Raw genomic sequence first — 11,658 nt, forward strand, 5'->3', positions numbered from 1 at the left:
TTACATGAAAGATAAACACATTCTTACATCTTTCAAAAATATATTATCTTCCACATGTGAGTGATGAATATTTCATTGACTCTTTAACCATCCATGAACAATGATATTTATCAGAGTTTCAACATTCAAGCATTTTTTTTTATTCAGGACTGCTTAGAATAGGTTTAGACTAGCATTTAACAAATAAATAGAGAAATTCATAAAGCATTAATGATTGTCTTAAGTAACAAAATGAGCAACTTAGTAGAACAAAACATCTGATTTAAAACTTCCGCCAAGAGAAATGCAAATCCACTGCATTTTATTTGTAAAACGAATGAACTGTAAGGATTGATATCTCAAGGGGTGATGAAGAAAGGAAGCTGAATCAGGGCCAAATTCCTTCCCAGTTTCCATGAATATTATTTGGTTCTCAGCCAGACTTGCTCCTATGGTGCAGTTGCTCAGTAAGTCTCATTCAACATGAATAATGGATGATCCATAGGACATATATGAATTTAAAGGTTGCAAGAAATAGTGATAGATTTCACTGCAGAGAGAAATGACTGCACTTTCCTTTCTTGGATGTTTTAAATCTAAGAATACTTAGCAGTATTAATTTAAAATTAGCTTATAGGTAGCTAAAAGTTACAAAAACTGCTTACAAAAACTAAATTATCTTTGCCTTCAGAATGACATGGCTGAGAGACTATTACAGCAGTTGATATTATTAGTGAACTTGATTATTTTTGTATTTGTTGATTACTAGCCTTAGACTCAGTGCTGTGGTATAGAAAGAAGGCATAATTCCTTCTCAAATGTTGTTACCCTCTGAATTAGAGAGATAATTATAGTTCACAGATAATTTTCTGTGCAGATCTCCTGTCTAATATTTAGTTTGACAGTTCACATTGAAAAAAAATGCATGAGATACAGCTTATTCTTAAAAGATCATTGACTAGATATGTGATTAGTACAAAGGAAGGAACTGCTTTCAGATATAAGGGTAGTAGGGAAGGAAACACCCATGCTTTTCTAATCCCACTTAACCTAATGGCAAAAAGGAAAGCTGAGATTTCAGCCAGAAGACATAGTAAGATGCGGAGGAATAAATTGGTTTGGAAACTATCAGACAAAGGATGCATGAGCAAAAGTGGGAGGAAAACTAAAGTAGAATATAGCTACTTTATATAAATGGAAATGCATTTTTAAATGACTCCCGTTGTAAACATAATTCTTGACATGTGAGGTAAAATCAGCACATTTAAAAAAGATTCAGACAATCAGAAGACCAACAAGCAACAGATTACCACAAGTGACAACCTGTAGTAAGCAGTGGTCAACAAAATGTGGTCTTGCAGTTATTGGTGCTCAGCTTGGGCTCAGTTCCTGGCTCCACAACAAGTTTCCTCTTTGGCTGTGATGGGCGAGTCATTTCCATTAGTTACTACCCCATGTGTAAAATGGGGATAATACTAATTCCCTAGTATTACATTCACAAACAGTTGCTAGTTTACATTCACAAAGAGTTTTACATGCTTAATTATAAAATAATGCATGTGATATAAATAGATCCAAAAGGATTGTCAACAGGATTGCAGTGAGCTCACTCTGACTGTGATTCTCTCCATCATTTCCATGTTCTTATTTGAAAAGCTGAACTATTCCACTGTCTTTTCAAATTTGGAATGAGCTTCTCAGTACCTTTGGGGTAAATAGATAAAGTGTGTGGGGAAGAATACAAGGAAAGTCATTGCCCAACCAAGTACAGTAGTAGGAAGCAGATGTTTCTTTTGTGGCTCAGGCCTACAGCATGTTATAGTGGTCATTATGTGTGTGGTATGTGACTAGATATCCACTAGAGTCATCCATGGATTAGAAACCAATCCATGGATGACTTTTTTCCCGGTTTGTTAAAATTTAAGCATCATCTTTAGTCCACTGTTTTAACTACTCAGGCTTCATATTTGGAATCCTCAGTCCACCGGGAAACAATTATCTTCCTGAGGGGTCGGATACTGCCAAAATACAGCAACAGGCTACTGGAAGTGAGACACTGGTTTCTGAAAAAAAGTTTGGCAGTTTCCTTTTTTGCTTAACAGGATTAGCATCAGGCAATATCCCATAAGAAACAGTACATACAATTCTGTCAGAGATTTATGCTACCTTTCTCATATTTTTCATTTATAAGTTATTAGGAAGTAACAGCCATTTTCTCCAATACTCACTTAAACCATCATTTGTCAAGTCCAGTATCAAGTAACAGCCTATAGGTGAAGAAGAAGTAGAGGAAGCTGACAGGCTAGCTCACTTAACACATTCAAATGTACAGTACTGTACCAGACTGACAGGTTTCCATGCAGGACATTTCTATGCAGATTTTCCATTTTTCTTCTAGTGTATTTTTTATTATGAGCCCTAACTAAGGCACATGCAAATCAATGGGAGGAATTCCACCAAGTTCAGCAGGATTCAGATCAGGTCCTTTTCTACATAATTTTCCTGATTTCTTTTCCCTGTTAATGTTAGATTTGAAAAAGGAGTTCATTATCTCAGACATGTGTGAGTCATCACTAATTTCATTCCACTCAACAAAGATCAGCCTCTTTTCCCCTTTGGCTAGCATTGACTCATTCTGTTGTTTTTCCTGATCCTATTTTTTTTTCCCTTTAAAAACATTAACTACAATTGAGGATTATTTCAGTACAGATTTTTAACCTCAGAGTTTTGGAAGACTTTCTTATAAATCTAGACTGCCTATTTCTCATTTCTGATATTAATTTGCTTACCCTAAGTATGGTGGTTCTATTTCAAGCCTTTCCCTTTAGGGCATATCTAAGGGCTTTCTCTACCAAATGTCTCTTACTAATGCCAAAACCTGTATTCTTTATATAATGGAGGTTTTGGCTGAGTAACAACTGTAAGATCTGTTCTTTGGTTTCTTAATTTTAGAGAATTTACTTTCTTGGAAGTGGTGAAAATGCCCTTGCTACAAGGTTCTGTCATGGTATAGTTTAATTTATTATTCAATGTACTTTTGGGTGGCTTAAGTCTCTTCTAAGCACAGATGATGCCTTGCAGTCATTGTTATCTTTCTACCTAGTTCATGATTTTTCATTCTCACTTCCCTTCAGTCCTGGGGGTAGTGATGAATGTTCACAATTGTGGCTTCATTAAGTACCTAATACTACTACCATTGATGTAAATGGAAAAGATCCCAAATATTTCAGTGCTGCAGGATGCAGATGCATATTGTAAATACCTTACAAATATAGTGTGTCACTATTGTTAGAAGCTATTTGAGAGAAAAAATAAAGTATTCTGACAACTTGAGAAAAGGAAACCAAACACAAATTGAGGAAATGAAAATAAAATAAAATAAAATAAAATAAAACTATGACACAGCACATAATCTGCCTGAGCACTTGAAGGGTGAGACTTTGGTCAGAAAAATTAGAGAGATGAAAAACACTTCACTCAGTTGCAGAAAGAAAAGAGCTCAACAGCAGTCATGTCAACTGTAATAAAGAACTTGCCATACAATAGTCATTGGACCATAAAGAACTGTTCAATGAAGGCCTCTGTCTCACTCTCTCTCTTTTAATTAGAAAATAAAATTTAAAAGGCCACTGAACCTTTATCTCTTTATTTATGTAATGGTTAGATCTCTTTTACTGTAGGAACACTGGAAACATCCACAGGAATGGGAAGAGAGCCTGTGGGAACACTGCCAGGAGGTGAGCAAATGAGATAAGAATATACACACTACACATGAGAGTCTCACCTGGTAGAAAATGATTTAGCTCCATTGCTGTAAATCTAACTATGGCAATTTATATTACCCAAAAACCTGGCACTAAAATGCTATTGAAACAAGCCACAATCTATAGAAGGGGAAAGAGAAAGGAATTTCACAGTAAACAAATTTCTCCAGAAGAAAAGATTCCCAATGATCTCCTTCATATTTTTATTTAGAAAAACAAACACTAGACCTAACATATAGTATAAAATAATGAGTGATAACCTCTTTTGTTGTTCAGTCATCCACATTGGCCATGTCCACATGACCGTGGATGTTCGTTTCCCCATGAACGAGAAGCAGAGGCACAACTTGTGCCACTGCTACTTGTCCTCGGGGAACAACTGTGCTACGCACCCTCTGGTGTATGGCAGGTTAGGCTGGGTGGAATAGGAGAGGCTAGGGTCAGCACTGGGTTGTCCGCAGCAGCCTTATCTGAGGTCCTGGGGGCCTCTTGGGGCTGTAGCAGTGGCAATCCTGCCACTCGGAGCCTGATCAGCAGCCAGAATATGGCTTTGGCCAGTCAGACTCCAGTTTAGGTGCCATTGCAGTTTGATTTTTTTTTAACAGGTTTTTTTGACCCCAGGATCTCCCAGGGTCAACATCCCCCACTCTCTTCACCATGCTACTACCTCACAGTGCAGAGAGCAGCTTAACGTGCGGTATGTGGCACTGCAGATGTGTGCGGCGCTACATACCGCATAGCTGCGCTTGTCTGGATGAAGCCATTTAAAGATGGGATTCAAAATACATGAAATTGCCTTCTGGTTAATTGTGTCATGCTTAAAATTTTACTTAACATGTAATAGAGCCTGGTTGAAATCTCACAGATGTCAGTGTAAGTAACCCCAGTAATTTCAATGGATTATGAATCATGTTCATGGGGTAACAGCAAATTTATACCAGTGAAAAGGTCCCATTTTGATAGATTTCCAAAGCAGCAATCTGGTCCCTCTAAATGTCAGATTTAACTGAAGCAAGCAGGCAATCTCAGCTGAACATTTTCCCTTGAAAACTCTCTGAGATGACCACAAATAGACTTGATGAGCTGGGAAGTGTCCAAAAATAACAGCACTAATGTTTAGCATCTCCCTTTACAACTGACAGTGGCCCTTCAATAACTTCATGCTTAAGGCCTTTCTTATTGCCAGTTTATTACTTGGTCACTGCTTCATCTGGTACATAGATGACTCCAAACAGGATTCATAACACAGTTGCCCCAAACAGTATACAGGCAATGACGTATGAAATGCAACACAATAGCAAAATATAAAACTGCTGCTGAAGTGAAGTGAAGGGGCTGATGCTCTACGTACAAGGACATCAAATCAAGGAGAGTGTACAGTACTTTGTAAATGTGATGAAATATACAGAGTAACAAAAGATAAATGTCAATGTCAGAGCAGCCCGAACTTATTATGCTGTAGTCTTTAATCAGGTTAGGCTAGAAGGCATGCTAAAATTACCTGGGAAAGAATGTACACATAGGTACAATATGTTGCTGAAATGAAATAATAACTATTGAGACAAATTATGAATCTAGTCCCATTGCCATCTAGCTTTTTAAAAAAGCAGCAAAGCTACTCTTCTGCAGAAATAGATTGAAAAAAAAAGCCTTTTGATACTTTGCTTGGGGTAATTTCAACTAAGTGGGAAGTAAAAATAATATTATACAGTTTCCTTCAATTCCTACTTCTTAATAAGGCTAGTCATGTAAGCCCCCAGAGGAAAGGAATGGTTCAGACCACCTAAATAAGGGAACTAGTTAAATAGTGCAGTTAAACTAGTGCAGTTTATTATGACTGATAATTAACAAACCCTCACTGAAGTCACCAGGTACACTGAATTAATTAGACCTATTTCAGTGACAAAAATCCAAAAGAAGAAAAGAAAAGTATCTGAACTCCAAGGACTGTGATGGTAAAAAAACAGCCCTTTGATGATGATAGACGTTTGTCTTTGGGTGGTAATGTGATCACAGGAACAAACATGTCACTGGAAATGTTTTACAGGTATTTCCCTGATTCTTCCATGATTTGTATAATACGGATCAGAGTTTGTGGCTTAAATTGCTTTTTTACGTTTCTACTTAGAGTTGCAGTAGACATAAACCCAAATCAAAAACGCAAATCTAAGCACTCCAAAACTCAGGAGTACAGTCAAGTATAAACTAATGGGATAGTTTATATAATTGTCATAGGGTGAGTCTACATATGATGCTACATTGTTGTAGCAATGTGCTATGGTGACATAGAGTCAGTAGGCAAAAACCACGACACCCCAGCTATGTTGCCATTATGACACACTCCCTGTTATAGCATGTTGCTTCTGCGAAGTAGGGACTAAAATTAATCATGCGCTGCATGGACAGCGCCATACGGGCTGATACTGTGCTGTCATTTAGTACTTCCAAAGAGCTCTCCCAACTATGCAGTTGGTCTAATAAAGGTTATCACACCCTTGCCTCTAGCATGTTTGGACCATCAAAACTATAACGTCATTACAACACTATATAGTGCTGAAAGTCATGTCCACTCCAATATAAAAAAAAGCATACAAAAGTGCTACAGCCCAATTTGCAACCCAAGAAACAGAATGTAATCCATACAGAAATGAAATTTCATGAACATTTTATATAATTTTGTCAGGAATCATACAGCATGGAGGTATGTGTTGTGGAACAATTCCTTTCATAAAAAGAAGGTACTACATTTTCTGTGTAGAAAGCAGGTCAGGAAACATACATGACATACTTTATATGTATTCTAAATCTGCTCTTCTTTTGTGCTTTCCATACACTGTACCTCTCCCATAACTTGCTAGAGAAGAGCCAGTTTTTAGTTTGCAGCTAATACTAGTAAAAAAGTTATTCTAATGAACAACTTTGTGCCCTAAAAGACTTCCTAAAATAAGCTCAGCTTGAAAGCTCACTATTTGATAAAACAGCAGTTTTCCAAAGGTGAAATTGATGTGTTTAGCACTTTAAAATCTGTTACTTTATGCCAGTTCCCAGTTTGACTTCATTATATAACACATTCTAAATATGAACTAAACTAGTATCATACTTGCTCCCGGGTGAATATATATACCAATGAACTTCTATGTTCAGTTTGGAAAGATGGTACTAATTAATGGCTGACTTCCATAGATCATCATCATTGAACAGTATTTGAAAACTAGATAAGGATCTACAAACTTTAGCATTTCACAGCCTGTGTTTGAAGAAGGGGTACTGCAGTGGGTCTCATGGTGTAATGGTTAGCACTCTGGACTCTGAATCCAGTGGTTCAAGTTCAAATCTTGGTGGGACATTAGTAAAGCTTATTATTATTATAAGTGGGGAACAGAGAGGGGCAATTTTCTAGCTCAAATTCCCACAAGAAATTAAGAGAGTTTGAAATAAAACTCTCTGACTCTAGAGCTACTGCCTAGTGCTCTGTCCAGTAAACCACACTGCCTGCCTGTTTTGTGTCTAACAAGCTGTAAAAAAAGCAATTTAACAATTAGCAATTTAGACTTCCCACATATCAATCCCAATGTGTAATGAATATCACAATTAAATAAAATGGTACTGTCTTTTCAACTGAAGTGAGGTCACATAGCACCACTTTAGTGACTAGAACTATACCAAGCTCACTAGCTGAAGAACTGGTCCAAAAAACCCTACTATATCATTGAAATAAATATTAGGCAGTCCCAAACAAAGTCAAATATCATTTTAAAAGAGGGATTCATGCTACTTGAACTTTTCTCAATGTGAGAATGTTCTTGCAGGCACAATGAAATAGATCTTAAGTACCCAGAAAACACTTTTTTTTTTAAAACCTTGATATGTGAAGCTTATTCCTTAGTTTTAGCTTTGGCTTATTTATAGTAATTACAAAAATACAGACTATAAATCTATTATTATAGAAGCATTAGTATAATTATATTCCAAAAAGACCTAGCAAGACAGTACTGCATATTATCGCTCTATAGCTAGTCAATAATTCTAAGAACAATAATACAGAGCCAAATCATCAGCTGTTTTATATCAACATTACATATAGCCCCTGTACTCACTGAACTATGCTACTTTTCACCAAATTAATTTCTGGCCCACAGAATGTATATCTGAATTGTCAACTTAGCAGTATTTGTGTATATGTAGGAATTAAATAGAATACCTGAAGATCAACTATGTCATTTGTAACTAAAAGACAAATGCTAATATTTATCCAGGAAATCCAATTGATTCCACTTCTCTTTATTTTCACAACAATGCTAACCCAGTGGAGGACATTTCTAATAAATATCTGAGATTAAATTTTCATTGCTCTTGGTGATGTAGACTTCAATTTATAGTTCAAATATTTATGGCTAGCCGGAGAAAATGAAAGGCAAAAAGATCTCTCTTCATAAATGAAAAGGAGCTCAGAATTCAAGGGAAGAAAATTTATGTCAAATCTTAATTAAATTAATTTAACCCAATTCACCAGTCTGAAAGAAATTAAAAGGTGATCATTCTACAGACTCAAAGCTCAGATTTAGAGCCTTGAAGCCACAGGGGAAATGACTTTATCAGTTGGTAAATATGTTGTTATGGTCAACAGGATATTTTTAACTCCACATTTCAGAAAGCAATTCTGATTTTTGGTTAATTCTGTCTTGATCAAGCTCAGTTGTTTGTGAACTTGCCGGGTATCAAAGTAGAAAATAATGAAAAATAATCATACTTTGTGAGATTCGCATAGGTTTGAAATTTTCAAACTTTTTCCAGGCAAAATCAAAAGGCAGGGTACTTAAAAAAAGGTGGTCACTCACATTTCTGCCTTAAGAGAAGAATGCATGGTTATTCAAGTGATTTTCAAAAATGCCCATTCTCTATTTTTTCATGTTTCCAAGATGTGCCTGTAGTGTTGGCTCACATAATCTTGATGAAGTAACCTGAAAATCCTTGAAATAAGGTAAACTTCAAGCACTTAATAATTATTACTCTCCTTTGTAGAGAATGCAGGGGAACAAGTCATCAGGTATTTACATCCCAGTCCTTAACAAAAGAGCTGGACCCAGTTTAGAAGGGAGAGTCATGCAATGCAACCATAAAATCATAGGGCTGAAAGGGGTTTTGAGGAGCACCTAATCCAACCCCCAAATAAATGCAGGAGTTGCTGTTCCTAAAGCATCCCAGACAGATGCCTATCCAGTAGGGCTGTGAGAAGCTTTGGTCCTTGATTCAATTTGGTGGAGATTCAGCCTGATTCGGTGGCCAAATCTCTGAATCTGAATCAAATTATACAACCCTTTAATCTCTCTGAATTGATTTGGAACCCTCTGAATCGATTCAGAGAGATTTGGACAGATTCAGTGATTATAACGTAGATACAGCTTTAAATGTTTTTCTACATACCTCTAGGTAACAGGGGCTCTGAACGCTGCAGTGCTGGGGAGATGCAGTGTCCCGCAGATGCACAGGGAGCTCCCCAGTGTGCTCGGCAGCTACGGAAGTGGATCAGAAGCACTTCCAGTCCACTTCCTGATCCATCAGGGAGCATGCAGCGGGGGCCCTGTACCCCCCCAGCTCAGCGACTGGTCTGTCCTCAGTATGGGGGGAGGCACCCAGGGTCCCCTTGCACCTGATCGCTGAGCTGGGGGGGGGGGCATGGGGGACCCCCCAGCATGCTTCCCAGCAGATGTGGAAGTTTTGGATCCACTTCTGGATTTGCTGCCAAACATGCTGTAGAGCTCCCTGTACTCCTGTGGGATGTTCCATTTGCCTCAGCACCGTAGCAATCATGAGCCATGCCTGCTACCTCAAGGTATGTAGGGAAAAACCTTTAAACCTGTGCCTGTGTCCGAATCACTGATTCGCTGAATCAGCATTGAATTTTCAGTTTCAGATTTGGCCGAATTGAATCAGTGATCTGAATCAATGGGTCAAATCACTGTCCCCGAAAGAGGCTGAATCCAAATCTGAATCGAATAGGGCCCATTCCACACAGCCCTACTAGCCAGGCTCTTCTTGAAAATCTCCAGTGAAGGAGATTCCACAACTTAGGCAGTTTGTTTCATCCTCCTGCTGTTCTTAGAGTTAGGAAATTTTCCTGAGAATTGATCTAAATCTGCTTTCCTGCAATTGAAATGCTTTGCTCTATCTCCTGCCTAACTCCTTCCTTATATTTGAAAACTACTATGTTGCCACCTTTTAATGTTCTTTTTTTTAACTAAACACATCTAGTTTCTGTTGACACTGGATTTGGACCCAGCACCTATACCTTTGTTCCAGGTGGGCACAACCCTCAGACCGAGCACAACACCTGCCAGTTGATAATAGGCAAGTTTATTGATATATAGTAATAGGAATTAAAAGCAATGCAGACAAAGCCAATACAGTATACGTTACCCAAATTCCCCAGTCCCTGAATATACACAAGATGAGCGGGTCATCCGGCTAGTACGTTAATGCCACCTTGAGGTTATTTGCTTAAGTGTCCACCATCAGCAGCCTTGGAGGTTGGGGCTGATGCCAACTGCTTCTTCTTCTATTTTTAAAACTCCTTCTTTTGTATTCTTTCTTTTCCTGGTGACTCTTGATCTGTGGTTGCTGCTGGTTGGTCACACAGTGACACGTCCCGTGTTGTCAGCTAAAACCCCATTTTCACAAACCTATCACATGTCCATCTCCTAATTTGGGACTTTACCAGTGTTCTCTTAATTTGGCCTGTTCTCCTGAAACTGAAAAACTTATGGCTTTTTGCAAGCAAGCACTACCACTCTGAAGCCCTGGAACCAGGCCTATTTCTATTATGAAAATAAAGTTTGGATGTTTTCAGTTACCCAGGGTGTGTGGCCTTGCTGTTTTCCTGCCTGGGTTAGACAGTCTGTCAGCTTCTGAAAGTTAGGAACCCTGTGTAACAAGCTCTTTAGAAATCAGTTAACCCCTGCTGCTCATCTTGACCCCTTATAATGCATATATCTGTACTTACAAGCCAATTCCCCAAAAACAGGCCTTTAAATACCGTTTCTAAGCCAACAGTTTCTTCAGTCTTTTCTTATATGGCTTCCTTTCTCACCTCACTATCATCTTTATATCTTATTTATTATCTTCTGGGTCATAACCCATTTTTTTATATCTCTCTTAAAATGTAGTACTCAAAATTTGGACCCTGTCTTCCTGGTGAGGCTTGTACTGTTACCTCATTTTTCTTGTGTACAGTCCTTCTGTTGACACTGCATTTCTTTCTCCTTTTTCTGGTACAAATATTAGAGTGGTGACTCTTGCTAATGGATTCATTTACATGTTCATTAATGTGCCGTAATTATGGCGTCTTTAGTACCTGTAATTACAGGGCATATTTACGCATGCAAGTACTGCAGTGATGGGCACTTTCAAAAGCGTTTACAATTTACAGTTGCATAAGTGGCAAAATGCACATCAGTACTGAGAAAATGGCAGTGGTCCGCTTTTGAACTAAAATACATAGAAGGTGTTTTAATTCAAAAGTGCAGTGCTGCCATTTCTTGCATGTTGACACACATTTTGCCAACTACACACAGTGCAGCACAGTTCACATCAGCTTGCATGTGGAGCCAACTCAATTCAATGCATCTGTTCTGAAGTGGCGGATCTCTAGCGAGTCGTGGGACAGAAAGGTATGTGTAAAGAAGCCCACATGTACTAACTTAATGCACTGTAATTGGTGCTACTTCGCAATAGCACTGGTGCATGCTTTCTTTGTGATGCTAATGCACAGCAGACTAATTCTACTGCGCATTAGCACATTTTCTGTCAGTCACATTAATGTGCAGTACAATTCATTTGCTGTGCCTTTAGTATCCTGTGTAGATGCACCCATTGAGTCTATTGTAAGCCACAGATTTTTCTTGGTAGAGATACTGCC

The 11,658-nt window shown here is 38.1% G+C and overlaps 1 non-coding gene across 1 annotated transcript; it reads left to right on the forward strand.

Annotated features, from left to right (window-relative positions):
• Nucleotides 1-7,018: 7,018 nt before the first annotated feature.
• TRNAQ-CUG (transfer RNA glutamine (anticodon CUG)) lies at nucleotides 7,019-7,090 on the forward strand. Its single transcript has one exon. It is a non-coding gene; the product is annotated as a tRNA-Gln (tRNA).
• The last annotated feature ends 4,568 nt before the right edge of the window (nucleotides 7,091-11,658 follow it).

The sequence above is a fragment of the Crocodylus siamensis genome, chromosome 10 (genome assembly GCF_052110815.1).
Source record: "Crocodylus siamensis isolate JL-2025a chromosome 10, ASM5211081v1, whole genome shotgun sequence".
Classification (NCBI taxonomy): Eukaryota; Metazoa; Chordata; order Crocodylia; family Crocodylidae; genus Crocodylus; species Crocodylus siamensis.